Raw genomic sequence first — 14,207 nt, forward strand, 5'->3', positions numbered from 1 at the left:
CAATCCTTGCCAGCTGCAGAGTAAAGGCTGTGGATCTCTAAGCAAGGGATTAAGTGTGCTCAGTAGAATCTTCTAAAGCATGCCAAAAGGAAAAAGCAAGCAAGCAAACAAACAAAAACCCATTTTATGCACGATGGTCCATACCCGAAACAATAAAATTGGAAATAACCAGAAAAAGTGGGACCTAAAATTACCTAACCACAAGAAATCTAAAAATAGTCATCCAAGTATCAGCCAGGCAGGGAGGCTATTCAAAGAAAGCAAGAGAGCATTTACTAAGCAATTGAAATGTAGATACTCTTAGAGTTTGTGGACTTGGATCAAAACATTCTCAGAGGGAAAGTAATTTCTTTAAATGGCAATTTTAAAGAAATAGAAGAGAGCTCATGTGGCCTTTGAACGTTTTCTAAGGTAACGGTGCTGGTTTCGAACTTGCTTCTCCTTGAACCTGCCTATCCCTTCTGAGTCCTTGCTTTTATTTCAAATGACAATGATTTTCTCTTGTAGATGTCTGCTTTCTCCACACACGCCCAGCACTGATGATGATCTCTGATATGGAACTCACCATGTCGAATTCTTAGTTTTGGTAGACTTTTCTCCTTCTCTTGGGAGTTGATCTGTTTTAAATGACTTGCCTGGGAAGACAGCTCAGTTGACGAATAAAGTGTTTGCCTTGCAAGCATCCAGACCTGAATTTGGTCCCTAGAGATTTCTAAAAGCCTGGCTTGGTGATGTGCATTTGTAGTCCCAATGCTGAGTCTGTAGAATGGGTGGCTCCTTGGGGCCTCACTGAGAGCCAGCCTAGCCTACTTGGCAAATTTCAGGCCAGAGAGATATCTTGGCCCAAAAAATGAAAAGTAGGGGCTGTGCCCGAGGAACAACACTTGAGGTTATGCTCTGGTGTCTACAAACAAGTACGTGCATATGCATCCCCCCCCCTATCCCCCCACACCCTCACCCTGCCACATATGACACACACACATACAACACACGCACACACACACATACACACACACACACACACACACACACACACACACACACACACACAAATGAAATAAAATAAATAAGATAAAATGACCTATTTTAAGCCTGGCATGGTAGTGTATGCCTTTAATACCAGCACTGGGGAAACAGAGACAGGCAGATCTCTGTGAGTTCAAGGACATTCAAATAGTGTGTATAGTGAGTTCCAGTACTGTATAGTGAGACCCTGTCTAAAACTGAAAGTCCATTCACAGTCTATTTTATTATTTCCATTTTCTTTGGAGGTGAAGCCCTGCTTATGGAATCTGTGGATCATCACTCATAGTGTTATACTGCTGTTTGTTTCATACTTCTTGCTTTGAGTTTTATTTTTGTGATTACTATTTTAAACATTTTCTTTGTAAGCTGTCTGGTTACTGTAAAAGGATTTCCAGAATCCACCAGGCTCCTTGGAGCTTGAATTTCAGAAGAGAATCTTATATAAGGGCCCAGAATTCTGCCTTCTGGTCCCTTCAGTCAGTCCCTGAACTTGGGAGTGACAGCTAAAGCACCATGGTGTACGATTCCGAGGCCACCAATCACATAGACTATGATGTTGAAGAACTGTGTGCTAAGTAGTGCTGCTGGTGGCCCACTTCCAGTCCCGAGCCTCCCTTTCAATTGCCTTCCACTCTTTGCATGTCAGTAATCTGAGCAGCGGAGAAACCACTCGCCTGAGGACATCCACTAGAGAAAGGTCTGAAGCCTGCGCATTTTCCCTCCACACTGTGTTGCAACTCAGAATGAGTGAAGGCTATGATAGAAATCAAATGGGCCCCTCAAGTGTGGCATCAAAGGCATTTCTAGCATCAACTGAAAATGGATTCCTCAGATTTTTCCGTGTTTGTGTGGATGTTTGTGGGGAGAGGGGTGATAAGAATAGATGCATTGGGACGTTATTGCCTCCAGATTGTGCCCTGTCTGCTGCAATTGCTGGATCAGATGAGTCCTGAGGGGACATGGCGTGCCGGGCTGAGCCGAGACCTGGAGCCATCGCTGATTCCTGCAGTTCCTTCCACCACTACAAAGACTGAAAGGGGCCACTCTTCTCTCCTGAGAACTCTCTCTGGGTTTCAGACAGCCATGGGTCATGTTACAGTGTTATTGGATGTGATTTTTCAAAACCACACTTCACTTTGAGTTTATATCACTGTCAGCTTTCTCCTTGGCTGAGGAGCGAGAGGATGGAGCCTGGCTGAAGACTCGGTAAGCATCCATATGTGCCTTTCCGTAGCTCCTCCCTTATAGATGACCTTCCAGGGTGGCGTGGGGATTCAATACCCCCAGAAGTGTTTATTCTTGGCCACTGGGACTTCCCAGGGCCACTGGTCTACTAGAAGTAGGTGTTTGAATCTCCTGCCCAAACTCGAAGAAAACATCTCAAGGCTGCCCTGAGACCCAGCTCTGATGTGGTGCATCAATCCTGGGGAGATAGTTCCTATCTACTCATTTGGCTATGCCTGTCCTGTGGGCTTAGTTGGTCCCTACCTCCCATGCTTAATAAGCTGCCTTGTGTGTGGGTAGCTCTCAATAGCCGAAATGAAAACCCTTAATAATAAACTAATCTATTGTCCTACCCAAGAACTGCAGAGGGATGAAAAGCAAAGTCATTCATTTCCAGTTGATCCACTTTAAAAGATGGCGATATGCAGTTACCCTGGGCTTTGAAAGTAGGTGGGAATTTTTTGCTAAAGTTTTAGACATGGAAAACCTCAAAGGAACATGGCCAAACCTTTCTTAACTTTTAAATTTTAGTATATTTTATGAGAAACACAAGCTGCCTGCTTCAGATTCATGTACAGTACCTGGTTTGTCTGACACCTTTTATGCCTGGATGCTCACTGTCAAAAACTCCACATGATCTGTTACAAGTGTAGCGTTCTGAGGCAGGGGATCAGTGCTAGTGGACAGTCCTTGACTCCCAACCTGATTCTAGCCCATTTTCATTTTCCTGGGGGCCTCTGAGGTCCAGGGCTGCATCTCTCTCTCACTTTGGGGGAGCTTGATGAGAATTTGAAGTGAAGGAGTTATGGTTAGTTATTCTTAGATCTTCGACCAAGTCTTAGAGGTTTGGCCAGACATCTTGAACATCCTTCCCAGAGGAGAGTAAATGCGGCCTTATAAAAATAGTGTTTGTGCTGCTGTGACTTGATGAAGTCTGTGTCCTCGGAGTGCAACATGATAAATGAATGTGTTTTTCTGTGCTTATTTCTATTGAGTCTGCTGCAGAAGGCTCAGCATTCATGTTCATAGTATCTGAAAGAACAGGCTCTTTTTAAAAATATATTTCAAAATTGAGGGAGAATTGTTGTAATGAAGTGTATATATCTTTCACACATAAGCTGAAGAATCTTGACAAATCTATACCCACATATTAGCAACAACTGAAAGTTCAGGATAGTTATCCTGATTTTACTATGGTAGGGTCAGTTTCTAAGTGAGCCCTGTTGACCTTTCCAATGTTGTTTAAGACTTTGTGTGTCATCCTCTACTGGTGTATAGGCTTTGACAAGGAACTTTCTGTCTCCTCTGAGGTTGGTTACAAAGACATTGTGATTTTTGTCTTCCTGGTCATCTTCTGCATCAATTCCTCCAGCTCTAGTTCTGGGGGAGGCCAGTGTGAGGAGGCTCATGTAGACAGGAACTGATGACTCCAGCCAACAGCCATCAAACCTCGAGACTTGCCACAGCCTCATGAGTAAGTGTGGGAGCAGATGTACCCCTAACATGTTTCGAGATGATTGACCTGGTCAACACCTTGAAGAAGCCTGTGGGAAAGACGGAACAAAAGGCATCCAGCCAGGCTGTCTCTGGACTCCTGACTCACAGAAACTGTGATATAATATGCAATTATTAGTCAATGCTGATAACTTTGGACTTACTTTGTTACATAACATGGGAAAAAAGCTAACACAGTCACCATGGATTAGTTTTTTTCTTGAGATCCAGGCAAATGAAATCATTGAGTCTATGTTCTTTTATCCCTGATGTCATTTTTAACCGGATGTCGTCATGATTGTTCATATTGTGTGCAATGGTACTGTTCCTTGCCTGAAGGTAGGACAGTTTATCTATTCTCTTGTTGAAAATCATTTGGGTTCCAGAAGCCTACTCATAGACCAGGGACAGATCCCGATCCCCCTGCCTGGGTGGCCCCCCAAAACAGTTTGAGCCAAACAACCATCTTCTGTATCCAGGGAGCCTAGTCCAGTCCCATCGGGGCTCCACAGCCACCAGTCCACAGATCATGGGCTTCTACTAGTGTGGTCATCTCTGCATGTCCTCCCATCATGTGGTGTGACGCCTTGCACAGCCTTGGTGCAATGGGAAGGGGCTTGGACCTGCCTAGGCTCAGTGTGCTGGGCTCTGCTGACTCCCCATGGAAGACCTCGATTTGGGGGATGTGGGGGTGGCTTGGGAAGGAGGGCTGGGGGGTGGGAGGATGGAGGAGGGGTGTCAGTGGATAGCATGTGGAGTGAGTAGAAAATTTCTTAATAAAGAAAAAAGAAAAAAAAGAATCATTTGGTTTGTTTCTGTACTTCACAATTTTTAGAATTCAAAAAGTGCTACCATCTCTTTTAAAAGATTTATTATTTTGTTTTATTTTATGTTTGTAAGTGGCTTCATGACTGTGTGCATGGGCACCATGTATGTGCCTGGTGTCCCATAGAGGTCAGAAGAGGACACTAGAACCCTAGAACTCAAGTTATAAGTGCCTATTAGCCACCATGTGAACTAAATCCAGGTCCTCTGTAAGAGCATCAAGTGCTCTTAACTGCTGACCATCTCTCTAGTCCACTATGAACATTTTTATGCAAGTTGTTCTACAAGCATGCAGTATTTTCTAGTGGTAAAATGCTGGATTGTTACATTAATATTAGGAAGAAACTTCAATATATGTTCCAAAATGGTTGTGGATTAATTTATTTTGTAAAGTCTTTTTTCAACAATGACTTCCACTTAATTTTGCTTTGATTTTTGAGACAGGGTCTCATATCTTATAGACTGGCCTTGAACTCACTATATAGCCAAGAATAATGGACTTCTGATTCTCCTGAGTGCTGCTATTACAGACATACACTACCATGGCTTCTGTGGTGCTGGGGAATGACCCCAGGACATGCTAGGTAGGCACTGTGTGACCTGAGCTACAACCCCAATTTCACTTATTTCCAGGATTTTTACATAAAATTTATATCATGATTATATAAATCATCCTTGAAAATTGTTTAAATCAATTTTTGTGTGTATGGGTTATTTGCCTACATGTGCTTCTGTGCACACATGTCTGTGATAGTCAGAAGAGGGTTTTGGATCCCCTGGGACTGGGATTACAGATGGTGGGAGCCACCATGTGGGTGCTGGGAACTGAACTCAGGTCCTCTGGAAGAGCAGCCAGCGCTCTTAACCACTGAGCATCTCTCAGGCCCTCATTTTTCATTTTTAAATATACCCACAAAATTATAAAGTACTTTGAAGTATACTGCTAATTTTTAAATTTTTGTGATATTTATCATTATTGATTCCTATTTTCATTATAGTCAGAGAATATTTTTATTACACTTCATTTTTAAAAAATTATTAAGAGTGTCTGAAATTATTCCAAATGTGGCCAAGCCTGACAACCTGAGTTCAGTTCTCAGACCCACGTGATAGAATAAGAGAAGCAATTCCCTCAAGTTGTCCTCTGACCTCCACATGTAAGCCATGGTGCATGGACACACACACACACACACACACACACACACACACACACACACACACACATGCTCACACACTATATATACAGAGAGAGCGAGCGAGAGAGAGAGAACAAAGTAGTTTTTAAGTGTATTGAAGCATTTAGTGGCTCACCATATTGTCCAACTTATGAATGTTCAGTCTGATTTCAACTGAGCACATTCTGTTTGTGTTTAGTATGCTGTTCTATAAATATCAGTTAAACCAAGTTGAGTCTTAGCTTTGTTTAAGCCTTGTTTATGTTACTCTCTCTGTGTGTATATACTTCTGTTAGTTTCTGAAAGGGGGAATTAAACCCCCATTTAAAATTGCATACCTTTATTTTTGATTTTTATTTATATATTTTGGATTGTTATAAAACTTAACATTTTTAATTTTTAAAATAACTTTGATTTTTAAGTATACTTAATCAGTTGATTCTTTTATTACTATAACATTATACCTCTATCTCAGGGAATATTCCTGTCTTGGAGTCCACATTCATTTCTGATTTCAATATGTACATACCTGCTTTCTTACATTTCCTGTTTCCACGAACCTTTTTTATTGTTTTGCTTTCAAATTTCCATGCATTTGTGATTCAAGTGTGCTTCTTATAAACAATCTACAGTGAAATCTGTTTTATTTTCCATTCTGATAAGATCTTCTTACATATTAAAGAAAATGTTTATATTTTTCCACTCTTAACTCCCCAAATACAAGTGTCTGTTTGGTGGTATTTTCCATTCAGCCTAAAGAAATTCTTCAGTAATTCTTATAGTACAGCTCTGCTGGCCACACATTGTTTTAGCTTAAAGCTTTCATTTATGTGAAAAGAACTTATTTTTCTGTGAGCTTAAAAGATAGCCTGGGACACATAGAATTGTGAAGTGTACTTCTCTTTTGAAATCCAACATTTGAGAGAGGCTTCACTCTTCAAGTTTACACAAATTACTCTAAGTTGGCTCTTGTCTTGGTTACTTTTGCTTTGCTTTAGTGAAACATTATGACAGAAAAAACTCAAGAAAGAAAGGGTTCATTCTGGTTCACAGGGGACTGTCAATTGTGATGGAGAAATCAGTAGTCACACCACAGCCACAATCAGAAAGCAGAGGATGAATGCATGTGGTGTCTCATTTCCCTTTCTCTATCTGCACAGTCCATAATTCCATCTACAAACCATGGTAATCAAAGTGGGTGAGTCTTCCCACCTCAAATAATGTAATCGTAATAATCTTTTGCAGAAGCTCATTTGCCAGATGATTCTAGATCCTTTCTGTTTTTTTTTTTTTTTTTTTAACCCATTTACTCTTTTAGGGGGCCCACCACCCAGCTCCCAAATAAACACACACAGAGACTTATTCTTACTTATGAATACCCGACCTTAGCTTAGCTTGTTTCTAGCCAGTTTTTCTTAAATTATCTTACCTTTTGCCTCTGGGCTTTTACCTTTCTCTATTTTGGTATACTTTTCTTTAAATATATATATGTATAACAAATGCCTGCATGTATGCCCACATGCCAGAAGTGGACATCAGGTCTCATTACAGATGGTTGTGAGCCACCATTTGGTTGCTGGGAATTGAACTCAGGACCTCTGGAAGAGCAGCAAGTGTTCTTAACCTCTGAGCCATCATCTCTCCAGCCCTGTATACCTTTCTTCACTTCTTACTCCGTGGCTTGCTGTGTAGCTGGGTGGCTGGTCCCTGGAGTCTTCCTCCTTATCCTGCTCCTTGATCTTTTCTTCCCCTTTTCTCCTTCTATTCTCTCTGCCTGACAGGCCTGCCTATCCTTTCTCCTGCCTTGCTGTTGGCCATTTAGCTCTTTGTTAGGCCAATCAGGTATTTTAGACAGGCAAAGTAATAAGCTTCACAGAGTTATACAAATATAACAAAAATGAATGAAACACATCTTTGCATCATTAAAACAAATGTTCCACAGCATATACAAATGTAACACATCTTTGACTAATGTTCTTCAACACCTTTCAAATTGACAGTCACCACTAGAAATCACTATTGTCAACATGATACCCAAACTCATCACTTTTAAGGTACAACCTTCCACTCCTAGTCCCCATAGGCCCAAGTTTATCTTCAATGTAAGATGTCTTCAGTCCAATATCAAAAGTTCCCATAGTCACTAACAGTTCCAACACTTTAAAATCCAAAGTCTCTTGACTGTGAGCTCCTCTAAAATGAAAAGCATATTATTATATCCTTCAGACACATGGCACCACCAAATAAAGATTTCTGTTACAAAACAGAAGAACAGTGACACAGCAAGAAAAAAAAAAAAACCCAGACCAAGTCAAAACAAACATTTATTGGGACAAAGAGCAAATTCTGCATCTCTGTGTCTAGCATCCAGGACTCATAATCAACTGGATTCTAAAAGTCTTGGGTAGCCCCACATGTGGATTCTTTCTTGGGCCATCTGTCTTTTGTGCCTGCAGCCTTCTTTGGTAGATATCCCTGGGCTCAGGGCTCTCCAACACGTTACAGTCTCCATCACAACTTAACTTCATCTTCACAGCCTCACACATGGCCCTGGTGGCCTCCTTGCAGGGACTCTGACTTTGTCACACATTGTCTGGTCTCAGCCGGCTGCTCTCTGAAGCCATGAATGACCATCTCTTATGCCTCTAACACCAGCATCACATGGATGACCCTCCCCTAATTGGCTGCCAGCTCAGGTGGAGTCTGCCCTGCTTGAATAATTAATTGTATTAGAATCTGTGCACTAGACTGGGGGAAACACTTTCTTAGGCAGTTGTTTTCAAGTGGCAGGTAACACCTTCAGCTTAGACTTGCTTTCTTTAAGTGAAGTTGGATCTTCCTCAGATGGAGTCTCTGATGTGTGGGGCTTGTCCCCAGGATTTCTTTCTTATTGTTTCAGCGCAGCATGGGTCTATCTTCAGTAATGATGACCTCTTTAATAATCTCAGTTACTCTCTCAGCATCTGTCTGGATGTCCTTTGTCTTGGAATTTCCTCTCCCAAATAAATTACTCTATCATCTTTACATTAAACCTTACCTAAGTTCTCAGAACACAGGACACTGGAAAAGGGAAACCGTATCTCAGCCAAAATATCTCATGAATGACCCCATCCAAGTTTTTCTAAAGTCCTCCTTCCCCTTTGAAACTTCCTGACTGGCTCCTCTACTGTCCACGGTTCTCCTAGCGCTCTTGTCTTCCAAGATCCCACAGGACAGTCTACTAAACTCTGCTTCCAGAAATCAAGGGCTTTTCTAATCCAAAGTTCCAAACGTTTCCACATTCTAAACACACACACACACACACACACACACACACACACACACACACACTTCAATGGGCTAAGAACCACACAGTCAAGTTTATCATAACAATGGCCTAACTTCTTGGTGCAAATTTTCTGCCCTATTTTCCTGTTGCTGTGATAAAAATAATCTCTTAAAATCAACCTAAAATGTTATTCTCTATGTGTAGAGAGTCTTTTTTCTTTACTTACTTAAAATATATCCACATACTTTATTTCTCAGTAGTTTGATTATGATGTGGTTTTCTCTGCACTTATCTCCTGTATAGTTTGTTGAGTTTCGTGAATCTGTATGTTTTTCACTGTATGTTGGAATTCAGGGTGTTAACTTTCCAAATAATTTTAAATATAATTCTATTATTTTATGTGTATGAGTATTTTTCTTGCATGCATGTCAATGTACCATGTGCTTGCAGGAGCTGTGGAAACCAGAAAAGGAAATCTAATACCCAGGACTGGAGTTACATAGTGGTTGTGAGCCACTGTGTGGCTGCTAGGGACCAAACCTAGCTCCTCTGAGAGCAGCTGGTGCTCTTAACCACCAAGCTGTTGGGGTGCTCTAGCCCTCCAAGTAATTCTTCTGCTCCACTCTGTATTGGGGACTCAAATAATTCATATGTGTTATAGAATATTATTTTAAGATGTGTTATGTTTATTTATACTCTGGAACATTTGTTTAATAATGCAAAGATGTGTTGCATTCCTTTATGTTGCATTTATTTAATTCTGTAAAGCTGCATTACTGTGCCTGTCTAAAACACATGATGTTCTAATAAGGAGCTGAGCAGCCAATAGCAAGGCAGGAGAAAGGATAGGCAGGGCTGGCAGGCAGAGAGAATAAATAGAAGGGGAAATCTGGGAGAAGAAGAAGAAAGGGCAAGAGACAAGAAAAGGAGAACATTAGGGGCCAGCCACACAGCCACACAGCCATACAGTCACACAGCCACACAGCCACACAGTCACACAGCCATCCATGAAGTAATAATGAAAGTAAGATAATCAGAAGTAAGGGGAAAAAGTCCAGAGGCAAAATGTAGATGGGATAATTTAAGAAAAGCTGTTAAGAAACAAGCCAAGCTAGAGCCGGGCATTTATAATTTAACATTAGCCTCTGTGTGTGATTTATTTGGGAGCTGGTTCATGGACCCCCTAAAAGAGCAAAAACAATAACGACAACACATATGTTAGACCGTTTGGCTGTATTTTACAGGTCCAACTGAGGACAAACAGAATCTACTTCCATGTTTGTCTGGTTTTGCTCTGCTCCTTAGATTGGAAACTGCCAGTTGATCTGCACTAAATTAACCAACTATTTTCTTTGGCAGATGTATTGTACTTTTATTTCTAACAGGTTAATTTTTTTCATAGATACTTTTCTGTCTGCCTTTCTCTCTCTGTCTCTGTCTCTCTTTCTTTCTTTTTTCTTTCTTTTTTTTTTTTTTTGGACTGGATTTCTCTATGTAGCTCCAACTGTCCTGGAACTAGCCCTGTAGACCAGGCTAACCTTTAACCCAGAAGTTTGCCTGCCTCTGTTTCCCTAGTGCAAAGATTACAGGCATGTGCCACCACTGCCCAACTATTTTTCTTAATTTCAGTTTACCCATATTTTCCTGAAACTCTTCAGCATACTTAAAATCGCTATTTCAGTGCTCTTGCCTGTTATTCCAAGCTTGCATTTCAAGATTCTTCCCTTATCTGGGATCTTTTTTCTTTCACTGTTAAGCAGTTATGATGATATATTGTAGGACGCTTTGGTGTGCTGTTTTCTTTCCACTGCAGGGTAATGGGTTTCACTTTGCAGGCAGTTAAGTTACCAATAAATAGTTTTCTGGGTTTCTAGGCTTTGTTTCTGTCTGTTCAGAAGGGATTAAGTGCAGTTTCATTATTGCTTATTGGTTTTGACTTTGAAAATAATTTCCTAAAGTAAATCTAGGGCAAGCGCTTTACTCTGGGGCACGAGCTTCTCATGGACTTCACCTAGACACCTAGGAACTGTGAGACGTCCCAGGGCTGTGCAACCATGGTATCTTCACTAAGCTCTACTTCCACAGGATAAGATGTCTTCTTGATCTTTGAGATTTCACTTTGCTCACTGGAGCCCAGCTCACAGGAAAGACTTAACCAGGAGGGAAAGCCTGTGCAGATTCTCAGGGCTTGCTGGGAAATTCGTTTTACTTCATTACTCTGAGTCTCCTGGACTTCTCATTTTTGCCTTCTTCACTCAGTGGAGCCCTTTCTCTCTGAAACACTTCTCCCTCATCCTTCCCCAGTGACTTGAAGTACTCCCCGCCAGGCAGAAAGCAAAATGGACATGAAGCTCACCGTGTGTGACTTCTCTTAAGCACCATGGGTCTCTGCTTCTTTTAGCTAATTACTAACTTCATTTGTACTTATTTGATTTATTTTATAGTTATTTTTAGCAGGAAAGCAAGTCCAGAGCCAATTATTCTGTGATGACAATAAGTATAAAATCTGACCAATCAGCTTTACTTTTTGACTCAAGTGTCCCGCCCACTTTCATGCAATCTTTTTGACTTCTGTTTTAATATTGGCCCCCTTGTATTTGTTTTTGGGAGCAGTTGCCTCCAGCTGTGACATAAGCTACCAGAGGTGTAGCTGTCCCTGTGGAAAGAACATTCCTGTGGAACTTGACTTCCATCCTAGACTAACCACTTAAGATCCCTTACTACTGTGGAACAATTAACTAATCACTCTGAGCTCCAAAACAGAGCTGAAAACAGAGGCAGCCACACTGACCACTGTTGGTGCTGCACTGTTACTATGTGATGCGTACCTTAGGCCAGGAATAGTCTTCAACATTTCTCAATCACAGGTCCACCGTGAGAATGTGCACAACGCTGTGGATGGTCAGTGGTTCTGGATTGGGAGGGACGGAGAAAAGGGTGGGCACTGACAGGTCCAGTGACCAATCACTGTGTTATCAACCAGGCTCATTCTTCTTTCTAATGGTCCCATTTTGTCCCTGCCAACAAGGTCACGTAACTCCTCCAAGGGTGGGAGACTGGCCATGTCCCAAATTGTGTGTGTGTGTGTGTGTGTGTGTGTGTGTGTGTGTGTGTGTGTGTGTGAGAGAGAGAGAACTGATGGCTATAGATGTTATATGCCAGCTTTCTATAAGAATATAATCATGCCATTAAACCATTATATATTCTCAGTTATATCTACAACTGACTAAGTGCATTCATGATTTAAAAAGCTTGAAAAAATAAATGATTTAAGGTAGGATTTAGCAAATTAATGGTTTCCATGGGGCATTTAATTTTCTTTTCTTGGTGCTCAGGAAAGATAATAGCTTTCTTCATCAGGGCTGTTGAATAATCCTTAAACTTGGTATCAGTCAGTGTAGCCTTAGTTTTAGTGACAATAATCCTCAACCCCCAGAGATTTGGTGTAATTGCTATGGACTAGGTATTTGTAATTCCCTCAGTTTGTATGTTAAAATACTAAGTCCTAAAGTGATTAAGGCTGGGCATTTATGGGGGTAACTAGGTCAGGAAGACAGCACTCTTAGGAATGATATTCATGCCCTTATAAAAGATACCTACAAGTTACCCTCTACACTATCGCCTCTACCCTGTTAGGTTATGGAGGGAAGATAATGTTCTATGAACCAGGAGACAGGTCATCATTAGACACCAAATCTGACTGCACCTTGATCTGGCCTTCCCAGAATGCTTCGCTGTTGATTATTCAGTGCATGGTACTTTGCTTTAAAAACACAAATACTTTAAGGCAGATAGTGGTCTACTAGTGGTGATGCTACTGTAATAAATGCTGAAAAAACATGGAGATTGCTTTGAAATTGGGTGATGGGGAGAGACGGGAGAGTTCTGAGGTCTTTCTAGAAAAATCTATGCTGCTGTGAATGAACCTTTGGAGGTGAATTGGTGAGGGCTCAAGGAAAATATAAAGCTGTGGAGAAAGACTTATTTTCTTAGAATACTTAAGTAATTATGGCCAGAATATTGATCGGTATGATGATCTGACCATCTGCAGAGGTGTCAGGAGATGTAGGATGGTTTTAAAATGGTAAAGAACTCAGGTAGAGCCTTTCATGTCCTAGTGCTCTGTAGAAGGTAAATGCGTGGGCAAAACTGGTGTTTGACTGAGAACTTTTCTGTGCTGAAGAAATCACTTCATTTGTCTTGAATGCAAGTTACAAAATGCCCAAAAGGAGAGATGATTTCAAGGCAGGCTGCAAGGGGTATCGACGCTCAGTGGCGCTGGAGGACAGAGCATCAAGTAGGGAGGACTGCTCTCGATCCTTAAGGGTAAAGGGAACTGTCTTTATTGGGTTTTTCACTGGAACCCCATCAGTTCCTCCTTCTTATTAGAAGGAGAATATCCATCTCATGCTTCTCTCCCTACTTCATTTTGGAAAAACACGTTTGAATATAGGTTCTGAGCAGAAGAAAAAAATTGTCTCAGGATGGGGAACTTAAATCGAGTCTTACCTAAATCGTACTTAAGTGATATTGAAGTGAGACATTGGACTCGAAGCTTTTGAGTTGATGGAACAAGTCATGATTTTAGAGACTATTGGAATGAATTAAATGTGACTGTGTGCAAAGAGAGCCTGGATTTTGTATACTAGGTAAAGAGTGTTTGTGTCCTCTCCAAAATGCAGATGCTCAAATTCTTTTTTAAAGATTTATTTTTAACTATGTGTGTACACATGAGTGCAGGTACCTGAAGAGACCAGAAGATGCTAGCAGATCTTCAGGATCTGGGGGGACAGGAGGCTGTGAGCTGTCCTGTGTGGGTACCAGGACTGGAACTTGGGTCCTCTACTCTTATTGCTGAGGCATCTCTCCAAGCCAATCCTGTGCTAAGATTCTAGCCCCCGATCTGATGGTGTTAGAAGGTAGGATCTTTGGGAAGTGACAGGTCAAGGCCAGAGCCCTTGTAAGAGAAGCCTCAGACAATTCTCTTATCATTTTCTACCATGTGAAGTTCCAGCAAAAGGACTACTACCCATCTTCCACCAAGTTCATAATAATCTGTTCTGGCAGCCTGAATGCACAAAGATAAAACCACAGCTTGTTTCTTAACCCTTCAATTCAGTTGTGTCAGATCTGAGGCCTGGGAGATTGGGGTAGAGAGTCCTGCTCCCTGCAGTTTGTTAGGTCTTAAGGCTATC

Source organism: Onychomys torridus, chromosome 9, assembly GCF_903995425.1.
Source record: "Onychomys torridus chromosome 9, mOncTor1.1, whole genome shotgun sequence".
Classification (NCBI taxonomy): domain Eukaryota; kingdom Metazoa; phylum Chordata; class Mammalia; order Rodentia; family Cricetidae; genus Onychomys; species Onychomys torridus.